Genomic DNA, 16,719 nt, shown 5'->3' with positions numbered 1-16,719 from the left:
GGTGGAGTAGCCATCGGCTTGTAAAGAAAAAAACTTTAGTTAATTTGGATTATCAAAAAACTTAATCAGTTATGTAAATGAATGTACTGAAATGAAATACATAATAAGAAAATTACATTAGACGATGTTAATTCATTCTCCTTCATCATGATCATTACGATTAGCATGAACATCGTCAACTTCTTCTTCTCCGACGATGTTAGTCGACATTTGTGTGGACAAAGGACTAACATAAGTATCAATGTATGAATCATCATCTTCTACATTAACACCAATTGTTTTCCCGTGTAGAACCACTGATCATCTTTCATCACAAGGGTCTTGAACATAAAATACCTGTTTAGCTTGTTCTGCCATGATGAAAGGATCATTCTGGTAAGCTAGTTTCTTTAGATCTACCAAAGTAAATCCTACATCATCGATCCGCACGCCGGTGATGCTATCAACCCATTTACATTTAAAAACACAAACAATAAATTTGACATAGTTAAGCTCCCAAATTTCTTCAATGAACCTAAAGTTAGGGATGTACACAAGGATTGTCATCATGTACACTAGCGAAGTGTTGAGATTCAGCCCTTAGGGTGATCCCACTGTTTTGTATTGTACTTTTCTCGTCTTGTGCTTTTGTATAAAATGAATACTTGTTTATGTCGTATCCTTGCCAAGTTATAACATTTCTTTTAAGCCTATCTACTAGCTTTCTTAACGTTTTAGAAGCATTTTCATCAGCAAATATTATGTCTTTAAACCAATCAAGGAAAGTCTTGTTATGCTCTTTCAAGACCCAGTTCTTCGACATTTTTGGATTACTTTCCTTCACTAAACCTTCATGCTGAAGTATGTATGGCAAAACTTCATTACTGTTATTCAACACATACAAGTGAGATTGTAACTAATATTCTACACTTGGAGTGATAACATGCAGTCCTCTTGAACCCTTACCATCCATTCTGTCGTCATGCCGAGACTTGGGTAGCCCAACAGGTTTAGCCTTTTCAATGTACTCTGAACAAAATTCAATGGCTTCTTCTGTAATGTACCTTTCAAAAATAGATGCTTCCGGACGATGTAGATTCTTTGTATACCCTTTTAAGATCTTCATGTATCGCTCAACTAGGTACATCCACTGCAAGAAAACAGGACCACAACATTTGATTTCTCTTACCAGATGAACAATTAAGTGAACCATGATGTCAAAGAAAGCAGGAGGAAAATACATCTCCAACTGACACAATATAATAACAGCCTCATTTTCCAGCTCATCTAACTTCACAGGATCAATGACTTTGCTACATATGGCATTGAAGAAAAAGTAAAGGCGAGTTATGGCTAACCCAACTTTGTTAGGCAAAATGTCTCGTATGGCCATGACTAACAATTGCTGCATCAAGATGTGACAATCACGAGACTTTAACCCTACCAACTTAAGATCCTTCAACTGCACAAGGCTCTTAATATTTGAAGAGTATCCTTGTGGGACTTTGACCCGGCGCAGACACTGACAAAAACTGATCTTCTTCTTTTTGGACAAAGTATGACAAGCTGGAGGCAAGTATACTTTTTTACCATTAGACCTTGGATGCAATTGCGATTGTATACCCATCTCAGCTAGATCTTTACGGGTATTCAAACCATCTTCCGTCTTGCCTTGAATGTTAAGGAGCGTCCCAGTGACACTATCACATACATTTTTCTCCACATGCATAACATCAATACAATGTCTAATATCTAGATCAGACCAGTACGGAAGATCAAAGAAAATCAACCTCTTCTTCCATATGCAAGTCTTACTTTTTTCCTTCTTGGGTCTTTCCAAATATAGTATTCAGGTTTCGTGCTCTTGACTTCCATTAAATGCTTTTTTCAATCGCCTATAAGGGTGATGAGGTTTTAGAAAACGCCGATGCCTAGTGTAGACTATTTTTCTATCATGTTTCAGTTGTATGTAGCTTGTGTCTTCTTCACAGATGGGGCATGCATGATGACCCTTAACATTGTAACCGCTTAAATTCCCATATGCTGGAAAGTCATTAATGGTACAAAAAAGCATTACACGCATTTGAAAAGTCTCATTCTGAAACCCATCAAACACTAAAACCCCCTTGTCCCACAGCCTTGTCAGGTCTTCAATCAACTGACTTAGATAAACATCATGTATTTTTGCTTCATGCACAACCAAGGAGGCAAATTGTAAATAACTAGTAGAACTGGCCATGAACTGTGTTGAGTGCTTAAATTGCCATATGGATTCATTCCATCACTAGCTAGTCCTAGCCTAAGATTTCTTGCCTCTTTGCCAAAATCCAGAAACAAACGATCTATCTTCTTCCACTGGGAGCAATCAGCCAGATGACGAACCATTCCATTGCAGTTTCTTCCATTTGCATGCCATCTAAGGTCTTTAGCGTCGTCTCCATTAGCAAAAAGATGCTTAAACCTAAGAATGATCGACAGATACCACAACACCTTCACTGGGGGCCCTTCTTTGAGTTTTCATCAATACTACACTCCTTATCATCCTTGACTTTGTACCGTGATACCCCACACCTAGGGAATTTGGACATTTCTTCAAATTCATGTCTATACAATATGCAATCATTCGGCCAAGCATGAATCTTCTGATACTCCATACCCATCAGACACAATATCTTCTTCGCATGATAGTAACTTTTAGGTAACGTGTTTTCCTCTAGAAGCATATCGTGCACTACTTGAAGCAGTGAACTAAAGCTTTTGTCACTCCACCCATATATGGCCTTCACATTAACCAGACTTAACACCGCTGACAACAGCGTCAAGGAATTCTTGCACCGCGGATACAAAGGCTTCTTTGAATCACTTTGCAATGTATCATACATAGGGGCATGTGCTTGCTGAAAAGACTTTTGTCCAAGGTCACGAATCATATCCTCATGCGGTCAACTTCTTTTGGAGGCAAATTGCAAGAATTGTTTGACGCCTTCCTCATATGTAGGGCTCATGCGAATTTCATTCATCCAACATCGATCCATCTAAATAATAACTCCATGATACTCACAAAGTTATTTGATGCATGAAAATCTCACTTTTTTATTATAGGTAGCTTCATACATCAAGGTTAATTCTATTTTGTTAAATTTGACAAAATTTTGGCAGCATTTCGCATTGGTCTCCAAGTACACGACATGAAATTGGTGAAATTAATGTTCCCAATAATTAAGTATGCACTCAGAGAACAACTAGAAATGCATTGTACCAAAATTTCATCAAATTCTACAAAATAATGTTAACCTTAATGCATGAATCTACCATAAAAATATTAGTCTCCCCAAACTGTCCAAAATGACAATTAAAGATTGAATACAATGATTAATGCAAACTGTCCGCAAGAATCATTGCATTCAGTCTCAAATGGGAATCTAAGGTTCACTCATTATGAACAAAAGTTGTATATAAAGAAAAGTACATTAATGACATACAACAACATACAAAAACAATCATAACAAAATTAAGCATGAAAATTGATTGCGAAGTTTTGTACCTGTGATGATGATCAATATAGTGTCCAGGAATGAATGTTGTGATCACAATGCAAACAACTAGATAAATAATGCCTACAATTTAAATATTTCATTGGTAAGTAGGTAAATCATCATGTAACACCAATAAACTTGTTGCAAGCTACTCAAAGTTAAGGTATATTTTTTTTCATTGTATTTGACTGGTCTATTGCTTTAATATTTTGAGCAACTTGCTTAAGGTAATGTATTTCTCATGATTTTCAGTCCTTAAGGTTTTGGGGTTAGGATACACTAATGCCTTTGTAAATATTAAGATATAGATAATCATGCATATATAGTTTTAGTATGATGTCGTTTTGGGGGCCTTTTTAGGGAAAGCACCCAAGGTTAAGTCCACTTTGAGGGTTTTCATTGGGGGGTAGTTGTCCCTGGCTATTACTTTTGGTTTAACAAAGCTTGTACATCATTATAGACAGCTATCCTGCATTATATATATGCTGATATCACTATCCTGGATTATAGAGAGCTATGCTGGACTTGGAGTAGCTAGATTTGGTTGGACTTGGACTTCTCTTTATTTGTTACCTAATTATAGACAACTATCACTATCCTACTCTCTTCGTACACAATACAAGTTGTTACCAAAAGAAAAAGAAAAATGGTTGATGGGGAGTATAATTGTTTTCCAATGGTAGTCATTATATGCCCTTTGAATGCCAATACTAAAAGCAAAGTCATAACATTGGGTTTATACTTTTTACAGAGGAACCTAAACATGGTTGGCATGATGGTGTTGCCATAGTTTTTTCCATTTTATTATTGGTTGCAGGAAATTCAGTAGCAAACATTTGGCATGAGAGAAAAATGTTGAAATTGACAAAGAGAAGAAATGACGAGTTGCAATTCAGGGTTAAGAGAGGTGAAGAGATCCTAATGGTTCCCATATCTAATCTAATATTGTGGTTGGTGACACAATATGCTTGTGGCCAAGTGATGAGGTTCCAACAGATGGTTTGCTTGCAAATCATGGCATTCTTGTGCTGGCTAAGCCTGAGGCAACAAAAAGCAAACATGATCCTAAGAGGAACCCATTTCTTATATCTTATCAAAGGTGATTGGGGGCGAAGGAAGGATGTTGGCAACATTAGTGAGAACCAACACCAATTTGGCTGAAAGGAGTGGCTTGTTGGAGAGACTAATTGAAAAGCCAATTTCTTACATTGACATAACTGTTCTTCTCTCTTCTAGTTTTATTTGTGGAAAAGATGGGAACAATAGTGGTTTGCCAGAAACGAAGGGGAAGGTCTCAATTGGCTTGTTGATGAAAGCAATTGAGAGAGCTTTCTTGAGACCACAAGGAACGGTCTCCATTTTAACGCGTGATCATGATGTTGCAATACTATGCATGCAACATGGAATGCCACTTGTGGTTATAGTTTCTCTCAAGTACCAGACTGATAAGGTAGTTCCAAACCAAGATGCAGTTCCAAACTAAGGTAGTTTGTGTTTCCTCTTTGTCTGATTCAGTTGTTTCTTGGGCAGAAACAATATGGGCAGTGAACATGAGATCTTTCACCGAAGAGAAATTTGACATTCCTAAGCACAACAATCTGAATTTTGTAGCATGTTATGGAAAACAAGATCCTTGGGTACAATTTTTTTCTCTAACAACTTCATTTTACTGAAGCTGCTTTAATGTTTTTCACAATTTCAATTTCCAAACCTACCAATGACATGTATAATTTTATTTCTAGATACATTCATTTATATTATCCTTTTGTTCTGGAAAAAGAACAAAAGAATTAAGTGAATGACTGACTATTAAGCAGCAATGCAACATATAAGTGAATAACTACAAGACCTCTATCAACTCAAAATCGATACCTCTGGCAAATTAGAAGCATCCAGCAACCACTCTTAGACTTGATTTAATTGTAGCAGATAGGTGAGAGTAAAAACTAACAGCAACAAATAATGCAACCTTGGTATAACCAGGAATAATCTAATCAAAATTGCCATTTACCAACACACACAAGTACAATTAAGCTCAAACTTCACTTAGAAAGGATTATAATACTCCAATTTGCAAAATTGCAATGAGGCAATCAACCTAAACATGTTTACAAAACTACAGAAGAACTGAAACTCAATTGGTCTTGTCCATTTTCTTGACAAGCTGACCCACCACTTGAAACTCCCAAAGCAACAATAAGCCTACCTAATTTTGCATCAAACATTTTGTAGAAATAAGTATTGGTTAAAAATTTAGTGTTCCTATACAAGATACATAGAGTAATACAGCAGCTCAAGCTGTCCGCACAGGACACAGCTGATACAAGCAAGTGAAGCAACCAATTGACAGATAACCAATTATAGTTACGTTGCTCATTAAAAGTCAATTCAACCTACCATGTACAGTTGGTAATATCTGAATCAGACTGTAATAATTTATGTTTCTAATTTCTCAGTTAGCTTAACATAGGAATAAATTAGAGTTTAACAAAGAATACACTCAAACTTTTCATTTAGCATCTTTCATTTATCTAGTCTAGGAGAGGGTTCTACTTTTTTATTTTCTCACAATGAGCACTCATAAATTATCTATGTGCACAGTGGACAGTGCTCAAGAACCTTCTAATCCATTTTACATTCACCCAAATGAGAACTACATGGTGCTAGTTTCACCTCTTTGAAACAAATTTCCATAGTTGGTCCAGATCCATGGAAATGAGTCTGCTAACTTAAAAAACTAGGAAGTATCATTGAGCTTCAAGAGGATGATCCAATTTCCCCCTTTTGACAGTGAACCGAGGATACAAATATAAAACATTATGGTCTTATGAAGATTCTCTCAAGCAAGTATGCACTTCTAAGTTCTAATGCATTGTGCACCTGTGATGCATTTCTCAATTCTCATGGTTAAAGAGAAAGGAATTCAAATTATATGATCAGATTTTTAGGAGCATTCAATGAACAGTGTTCAGGTGTAAGTTCCTAAATTATGCTATGGAGCTACTTACCACCACTTCACACAACAAGAAATACAGTTCAATATTAAGCACACTATTAATCAGAGAATTATGCTCAATAGCACTGAGTATTCATCATAAGCCTAACCTACAAAATGGTAAGGGATCCGTATCTAAGGCTTAAAACAAGAAGTGAATTAAGTGAATGACTGAATATTAAGCAACAATGCAGCATATAAGTGAATAACTACAAGATCTCTATCAACTCAAAAATTGATACCTCTGGCTAATTAGAAGCATCCAACAACCACTCTTAGACTTGATGTAATTGTAGCAGATAAGTGAGTGTAAAAACTAACAACAACAAATAATGCAACCTTGGTATAACCAGCAATAATCTAATCAAAATTTCCATTTTCCAACACGCACAAGTACAATTAAGCTCAAACTTTGTGGCGTCCCCAAAATAATGACTGGTTTAATAGTAATGATTTAAATAACAAAAACCATGGGAATTTTTTTTTCTTCTTTTTCTTTTTCATTTCTTTCTCTCTTTCACAATAATTAAGTTCAAAAGGAGAATTATCACTATAAAGTCCTGAATGGTCAGTTCACAACTCTATTCGGAGTCATTTCTTTCTGCTCACTCATAACCTCTAAAATATGTTGCTCTTTCAAAAAGGAAAAGTATACCAGCCATCATTTTAGGTCGTCACGTGTAAAATAATAAAATAAAATACGATCAATGGACTCTCTTTCAAATAGAATCTGTTAACACGTTCTTTCCAAATAACAAGATTAGACATAAGTACATTCATCATTTAAAGCTGTCCAAAATATGGGAGTTTTGCAAAATACATAGTGACATCCAGAGCAAAGGTATCCACTATGGTGGCTTCAGCCACATGTATGCAATTATCAAATTCCTATACAATAGGTCTACCCATACAAAAACAAAAGAGTAAACCTAACAGTCAGTACTAGATACACCCATCCCCAAAAGTATATAAATCTAGTCTAATGAGCTGTCTACTATGATGAAAAGCCTCCACTAGTCGCCATCTCTCCAGGGCCGCTATCTTCCGTAGAGTCTGCCTCAGATGCCGACATGACGTCCTCGGGAGAGTCCACCTCAGGGAGTGGGTCCTCATCACCCTCTAGAAAGTCAAGAGCATCCACAGCGGGCTCAGGAGGTAGCTCCTCTGCGTCTTCCTCAGGGTCTTCCTTAGATGACGTCACCTCGATCACTTGGATTGGCTCCACTAGACGATATGGTGTAGGCGTGGGTAATATCCACTCCATAGTGCGCTGAAGCGTGCACGCGGGTTCCTCTGGATGCACCAATGAAGTAGCCGTGAATCGAATCGTGCCCCGGAATCGGCACCTCGCATTGCCTTCGAGGGTCTCCCAAGCTCCCTCTAGGCACTCCATCTCCACTCGATCATGGATGAACTGCGCTGCCATCACGATCTACAAGAAATAAAAGAAAGGGGTAGACTCTTTCACGAGAGATCTAACTACGGTAGAAACACAATGCGTCCCATAACCACTACATGCAATTAAAGGGGTATCTCAAGGCTTTTCATCTCTGGTAATCAATTACACAGCCTTGGTAATCGATTACCAGAGGCCAAACTCGAATTACACAGCTTCAGAACATGAAAACTTGCACAATGCACTGTGTAATCGATTACACATAACTGGTAATCGATTGCCAGTGGCCTGTTCCTCTGTGTAATCGATTACACAGCACTGGTAATCGATTACCAGAGGCCCCTTCAACATTCCAGTCCCATTTCTAAGCCTGGTAATCGATTACGCCCCTTTGTAATCGATTACCAGAAGCCCTCTTAGCTTCCTGATCTCGTTTTTAAGCCTTGTAATCGATTACCCACCCTTGGTAATCGATTACCAGAGGCCATATCCCATATATCACTCAAGATTCACAGCTGGCCAGCCACCACACAAGCCTCCTTGCTTTGTGGTCTTTGTTCTTTTATCGGTTGACTGCCAGGAGCTCGCCTGTTTAGGTACATCACAGGTTCTCACTGACTGACTATGCCCGGGTTGGGTCAGGATTGGTCAAGCTTGGTTTTGGGCAATAGCACCCCACCTGACGTCCCCAAGGTCTCCTGACCCCCGCGACATATCTCTAGGTACCACTCTGTGGTCAACAAATAAAAGTAGGAAGTCTCACCCTTCCACACTTCCTTATTTCAAGCTTGTAGGATTATGGGGTACCCATCACATGTGGTACTAGGTGGCGGTCGGGCGATGGTGCAAGTCAACTCTCCACATTCACAGATCACACATAAACCCACCATCCTCAGTTGCCCACCTTCACTGAGCTCACGTACTCCCACGTAGCCCTTATCCTCGTTCCTCTCAACACCGGGTCCCCATCAATCTCTCCAAGCTTCCACAACATCCAAGCAATTCAACATCCCAAACCTCATGAACTATCAAAACCAAGGAAAATAGGGCAGAAGCAGAAAACTCTACCCAACACAAACCAATATCACAACTTTTCTCACTTAAATACCCCAGTAGCATTCTCTTCGTTCCAATTCGTTAACCGTTCGATCGACTCGAAAATTTTACTGGAAGTCTCTAGCACATTAGTCTACATTGTGACCGTTGGGATCTGCTAGAAAACGTCCAAAACGCAATCTGTACTACTCTTTCCACAACCAGCAAATACACAACATTTTCTGCACAAAGCCAAAATTCTGCTGCACATATTTTTGACAGCAAAATTCTGCATAAAGTGCAGATTTTCGAAATCACACTTGCCCTCATCCAATTTTTCCCAAATTGAATCCTACAAGTCCTAAATCATGTATCAATCATGTCTAAACTAAGGACAAGCTTCAGACCAAAGCAACTCAAAATCTAGGTATCTAAAACCCCTCAATTTAGTGGATTTTCAAGGTTTGAGAAGTGAAAATGAGAATGGGGTAAACTTGGAGCAAACTCTCATCTCAAACAAGTCTATATCATCAATCTAAACTCGCTCAAACTGTTTTTACAATGAAAACTCTACCGAATCAAAATTTGACTCCTCAACACCCAATTTTACCCTAGAAATGGCTCTTGTTTTCACTTTGGTCACTCATATTCCTCATTTGCACAGTCTAAGCTTTCTCATAAGTCCTAAATGACATTTCAAACTAGGATTAACTCCCTTTAACCTCCAAATACCACTAAATCCAGATTTGGCCTTCCAACTCTCAAAGCCTCACTCTTTTTCCACTCATAACCCCACATTCTCACTTTCTAACCCTAGGTTAACTCTACCCTTCATCTCTATCAGTTTTCCATCAGCCATTTCAGCATACAAACATCACAAGCATCATCATAAAAACCCTAAAACAGAATGGGTAAGCTTGATTCATACCAAACGTGACAAGTTTAACATGCTTTTATCAAATTTCTTCACAAATAACTATCATGAGGCATAACCCTAGTAAAACTACCCATCATAACTCCCAAAACCCAATACCCACGAAAATTTATGTGAGAAAAAGTCTACCCAAACCTGAAATTTCGAAGTCCCACACGTAGAGATGCGCTTCACGACTCCGAAAATGGCTTCCTTTCGCGATTTGGAGTAGAAATGGTGACCAAAGGTTGGAGCTTTGTTGGAGCTTCAATGGTGGAGGAAGAAGAAGGGATGGCAACGTGAGAAAGAGAGAGAAAGGAGCTTTCTGAAATTTTGGGCTGAGTGAGGAGAGAGAATGTGGCTTTTTGGTTTAAAAAGGCTTTTCTCTTTTCCTATTATTTTATTTTTCAAAAGCACTTGCCACTTGTCCCATTTTAAGTGGAACAAAAAGGGCCCACCTTTTTCTCTTGATGTGACTTATGCACAGCCACAAGAAGAAGGGAAAAATCTGACCTTTGAAATGCTAAAATCCTACCTCGGTTTACGTGTCATTTCTCTGGTTCCAGTCCCTCGCGTTTCTCTGCACCCGTCGGGGCCAATTTCCAAAAGTAGGCAATATGTATATCAAAACGCTCAGAATGAAACCTCGAGCGTGGTTCAGAGGTTGGTTTTGTTAAATTTTAAGTTGTATGCAAAACGATGATTTTTAGACTAATTAATTGAGAATTAACCTATAACCATCCAGTTATGGATTTCTCTTCCTTAATCAGCCTAACCCGCGTATCTTTCCCCCAATATACCTACTTCTACCAGGAGTATACATACATATAAACTGAATAATACTTATATGTAATCATTCAAAACACATCGTTCACAAAATTCCGGGTAGAAATTTCCAGGATGTCACAAACTTCACTTAGAATGGATTATAATACTCCAATTTGCAAAATTGCAATGAGGCAATCAAGCTAAACATGTTTACAAAACTGCAAAAGAACTGAAACTCAATTGATCTTGTCCATTTTCTTGACAAGCTGACTCACTTGAAACTCCCAAAGCAAAAATAAGCCTACCTAATAGCAATGAGAACAAAGATCCAAACACTCGAGTTTGTAACTAAATTGAGCAATTTAGGGGTTCACTAAGATTTATGTTTGCAACATCTATAAGAATACGTGAATGACATGATACTTAATTGGAATATTTATATTTGTACGTACAAAACAAGGTGCCATGGACTGTAGTTACATCATCATTTTTTGTCTGTTGTTTAACTTGTTGAAGGATACACTTGACTGTTTAAGAGACTGCTCATTCTAGAGACTTGGTTTGTGCTATTAACCCCATTTCTTTGATGGTGGGTTGCAGCTGTAGCAAAGGGTACTTAGCTTGATTGTCCAAATGGCCATCTATAAAAAAAACAATGACTCGATCTTTGTATCAGGTACACAAGTTATATGTTATTTGATTTTCTTTGTATTACTATGGGAGCACGTTATAATCTTGAATCTACTACTTCATCTTTTGTGTGTGAGGTTGTGAAACTTAGCAAAATATATCGTAAGGGATGTGAAAATTTGAAGTTATTCCTTATAGGGATGTGGGATCCTATGCAACAAGTGTTCTTTGACAAAACATGCTATTGAATTTTCAGGAATGAAGTTTGGTTTCTGAAAGTAAATTCAAAAACTGATAACTAATACTACTTAAGTTAATTTTCCATTTAGATGTCAAAAAATCAATGTGCCAATTTTCCTAATGTATGGAAAACAAGATCCTTGGGTAAGGCCACTTTGGGGACACTAGGTTAAAAGGCAGGTGCCTCAAGCTTCATATTATCAAATTAGCCCTACTGGTCACTGTTATAAAACTTAAGGGTAGGGGCAATTGCTAGCAACAAATAGAGGTAATTAACTTATCATAGGGGCAATTGCTCGTCATTGTTATAAAACTCAAGGGCAAGGGCAGTATGCTTCATATTCTCATCATTGGTTTCATATTTGGTATCAATCTAACAAAACTCTATAACAAGGGCAATTGCTAGCAACAAATAGAGGTAATTAACTTATCATAGTAGTATGAATAGGAATACCTCAAGCAGCCTTCAAAGAATAGGGTACTCCTGGTGGTCTTCTTCTTTAGTTTGGGATTGAGGATGACATGGTGAAACAATAACAACAGTAACAGAACTGTGTAAAACCCAATTTATAGCATAACAAACTCTCTGGGTCATTCGAATTAAAGGGGAAATAGTGAAACACTATAGCAAAGAGGTAGAACTAGTGTTTATAAAACTCAATCAGACCAATAGTGACCTTGAACCACAACTGGTTTAGAGTTTTCAAACACATTCATCTAGAGTCAAAGCTTCATGGTGAATCAAAGATGATTCAAAGGTGTTTTGATGATAACAATGATGATAACAAAAGACGATGACAAAGGTGATGACAAAAAGCTCAAAGATCAATCAAAGAACAACTCAAGTGAATCAAAGATCAATCAAAGAACAACTCAAGTGAATCAAGAAGATTCAAGGTTCAAGATCTCAAAAATCAAGATCAAGATTCAAGACTCAAGATTCAAGAATCAAGAGAAGGCTTAATCAAGATAAGTATAAAAAGTTTTTTTTTTCAAAAACTGAGTAGCACATGGATTTTTCTCAAAACATGTTTACCAAAGAGTTTTTACTCTCTGGTAATCGATTACCAGATTGTTGTAATCGATTACCAGTAGCAAAATGGATTTGAAAAAGTTTTCAAATGAATTTACAACGTTCCAATTGATTTCAAAAAGTTGTAATCGATTACAATGTTTTGGTAATCGATTACCAGTGCCTTTGAACGTTGAAATTCAAATTCAAATGTGAAGAGTCACATCCTTTCACTAAAAGCTTTGTGTAATCGATTACACTGATTTGGTAATCGATTACCAGTGGTTGTTTCTGAATAAATCAAAAGATGTAACTCTTCAAAAAGGTTTTGACTTTTTCAAATTGGTTTTAAGTTTTTCTAAAAGTTATAACTCTTCTAAATGGTCTTCTTGACCAGACATGAAGAGTCTATAAAAGCAAGGCTTTGTTTTGCATTTTCAATTAATTCATTCTATCAATCAATCTTTTCCAATTCATTCTTTACACAAGCAAGTTTTCCACATTGATTTCTGAGTCTCTTTGAACTTCTTCTTCTTCTTCCTTTTGCCAAAAGCTTTCCAAAGTTTTCTGGTTTTTCCAAACCTTGAAAACTTGTGCTATTCATCTTTTTCATCCCCTTCTCCCTTTGCCAAAAAGAATTCGCCAAGGACTAACCGCCTGAATTCTTTTTGTGTCTCTCTTCTCCCTTTTCCAAAAGAACAAAGGACTAACCGCCTGAATTCTTTTGTGTCTCCCTTCTCCCTTGTCAAAGAATTCAAAACGACACAATCTGAGAATTCTTTTGATTCTTCCCTTTCCCTAATACAAAAGTGTTCAAAGGACTAACCGCCTGAGAATTCTTTTGTATCCCCATTCACAAAGTATCAAAGGTTTAACCGCCTGAGATCTTTGTCTTAACACATTGGAGGGTACATCCTTTGTGGTACAAGTAGAGGGTACATCTACTTGGGTTTGACTGAGAACAAGAGAGGGTACATCTCTTGTGGATCAGTTCTAGTGGAGGGTACATCCACTAGGTTCAAAGAGAACAAGGGAGGGTACATCCCTTGTGGATCTTTGCTTGTAAATGGATTTTTACAAGGTTGAAAGAAATCTCAAGGACCGCAGGTCACTTGGGGACTGGATGTAGGCACGGGTTGTTGCCGAACCAGTATAAAAACTCTTGTATGTTTGTTTCCTTCTTCCCTACTCTTTTACTTTCCGCTGTGCATTTAATTTCTGCTTTTACTTTCTGTTAAGTTTCTCTTCTACTCCATATTCTCTTAACAAAATAAGTAAAAGCCTTAGAAGAGTAATTTTTAAGTAGTAAAGGTTTAGGAATAATTATTTCAACCCCCCCTTCTTAATTATTCTGAGGTCACTTGATCCAACAAGGGGCAATTGCTAGCAACAAATAGAGGTAATTAACTTATCATAGTAGTATGAATAGGAATACCTCAAGCAGCCTTCAAAGAATAGGGTACTCCTGGTGGTCTTCTTCTTTAGTTTGGGATTGAGGATGACCTGGTGAAACAATAACAACAGTAACAGAACTGTGTAAAACCCAATTTATAGCATAACAAACTCTCTGGGTCATTCGAATTAAAGGGGAAATAGTGAAACACCATAGCAAAGAGGTAGAACTAGTGTTTATAAAACTCAATCAGACCAATAGTGACCTTGAACCACAACTGGTTTAGAGTTTTCAAACACATTCATCTAGAGTCAGGCCAGGACCACTGATCATTTATTCAAAAGTTTATACTTATTAATTTCTTAACATAAGAAAATGGGTAACATGCGACAACCACTGATCATGTTCTCATTATGTCTTTACTATCAAGTTCTCAACTCAAATTATGATATGTGGATAGCAATAATTCAATATGTGGACCACAACTTCTCTGTTATTTGCAATATGTGAAGCAACTAATATATGCTTACAGAATGGGACCAGAACACAAAACTGAGAGATAGATAAAATAGATGCTTTCAAAGAATTTTTGTGATTAGAATCACCTGGGATCAACTGCTAACTTTCTTCCAGGAAGCTCAATTTGGTTTCTAGGATTAGATACCTGAATATGTGTTACAGGAACAAACCTACAAAGACACATACAGAAAAAGAAGAAAGTTCATACAAGTAAACTATTTTTCCATAAAATGCAGTTTGTAACAATGTGCATGAAACAGAATGAACATACAAGTTAACTATGCTACCTCAAACAAAATGAAGAACACTACACTACACTAGTACACTACGCTACCCTAGTTTTACAATAGACATTAAGCATTCAAAGACCTGCAAAGTGAGCATGACTTACCTTAATAAAAAAATAAGAGCTTGTGAGCACCAGTGACCACGACACGAAACGTACCTTAGGTCACCACGAGTTCCCCAATCCTTGCAGCAGAAACCAAAAAAGGTCCTCGGGTTAACCACGAGTTCCCGAAACAGACCTAGGAATTCAATAGAACAACAAAGCTTAGATGAAACGTACCTAGATAAGGTGGCGATGGACAATAAAAAGAGAGTTGTCACAATCTTTAGTGCGATGGAGAAGAACAAGCTTAGATGCAGAACATGAGAGGTTACACGGAGAAGAAGAGAGGGTGAGAAAAATAGGTCGCATCTGATATAATTTAAAATGTAAGTCCAACATCAGTTTTCAATACAAAACCGATGTTAACAAAATGATGTTAACGTTAACATCGGTTTTCTTCAAGAAATCGATGTTAACTAATCATACGTTAACATCGATTTTCAGAAAACCAATGTTAATGAACTTATGTTAACATCGGTTTTCTTCAAACCCGATGTTAACGAAGTGACGTTAACATCGGTTCTTCCAAAACCGATGTTAACGAATTAATGTTAACATCGGTTTTACAAGAACCGATATTAACGTCACTTCGTTAACATCGGATTTTAAGGAAACCGATGTTAATGGATACACATTATTTACAATTATGCCACGGTGTTTATGTTAACATCGGTTTTTGTCAAAAATCGATGTTAATCTTCCAATGTTAAATCTGCTTTTTGTAGTAATGTCATGTTGTGAGAAACATTTTTGTATAATTCATTTGTGTTTTTGGACAAGATTTACTTGATTAGTGTGATAAATTATTATAATGGGATCATGAAATTGTGTTTGGGATTAAATGTATGTGACAAATTGAGTATGTGTTAAATTGTAAGATACATGTGCATTGAGATGTTATGGGCATTTTGTTGTGAGTTATGAAGCATACAATCATACGACTGTAAGACCCTTTAAAGGCGATGAGTTAATGTGCAACAAGTATTGTGATGCGATCCACTATGGGAATCTGACAAGTATAATCACTTTGAGGTGCAACAATTTAGGAGTCGTGTGTTTGTATAGTTCATAAATAGAGTTTGTGTGCTAAAATGTTTTTTGGGTTGGACCTTGTCGTACCCAAATTTTGTCTGGGGACAATTGTTGTCGGCGCGTGGACCTTGGTTGATCACTTTGAGACACTTGACACCCATCGTCGCGTAATTCGTAAAGTTCCACGATGTTTCAAAAAGAAATCAGCCAAAAATACAAAAACGGGGCTGCACTTATCAAACTTGGGAGTGTAACTAGCATTGGGACCATCTAGAATATTTTGGAGGGTGGGTGCACTCAGGAAACTTCATCACTAAGCAACCTAGAAGGGGGTGTACTCATCAAATTGGGGGGTGCGCTTAGGAAACTTCATCCAGAACATTCTAGAAGGTGGGGTGTACTTATCAATTGTGGGGTGTGCTCAGAAAACTTCCTCAGGAATCCTTTGGAGAGGGACGTGAACTTATCAATTGGAGGGTGCGCTCAGAAATCTTCCTTAGGAAGCCTCTGGGCGGCAACCACCTCCTCTTTTCTCCTATAAATAGGGGAAGGGGGCTGAGTTTAAGGATCCAACAATTTTTGCACTAAGCTTTCACTTGAAATTAGTGAGGAGAAGAGAAAGAAGGAAAAAAAATCCAAGCCGAGGTGCTTCCGTAATGCTTTCGAGATGTTTTCGTGAGCGATTCCGTGGAAGTTCTTCGCCATTCTTCGTCGTTCTTCGTTTGTTCTTCGATCTTCATCCGATAAGTTTCCGAATCCGAAGCTTTCAATTTCTTCTTGTTTTGTTCGCTTTCATTCTTCATCTCGTTTACTTTTGATATTATTTTCTTCTGCTTTTACGAGCTTTCAACCGTTTATTTAAGTCGTTATCTCGTTTAAT

Source organism: Glycine soja, chromosome 20 (genome assembly GCF_004193775.1).
Source record: "Glycine soja cultivar W05 chromosome 20, ASM419377v2, whole genome shotgun sequence".
Taxonomy (NCBI): domain Eukaryota; kingdom Viridiplantae; phylum Streptophyta; class Magnoliopsida; order Fabales; family Fabaceae; genus Glycine; species Glycine soja.
This window is presented reverse-complemented; position numbering follows the sequence as displayed.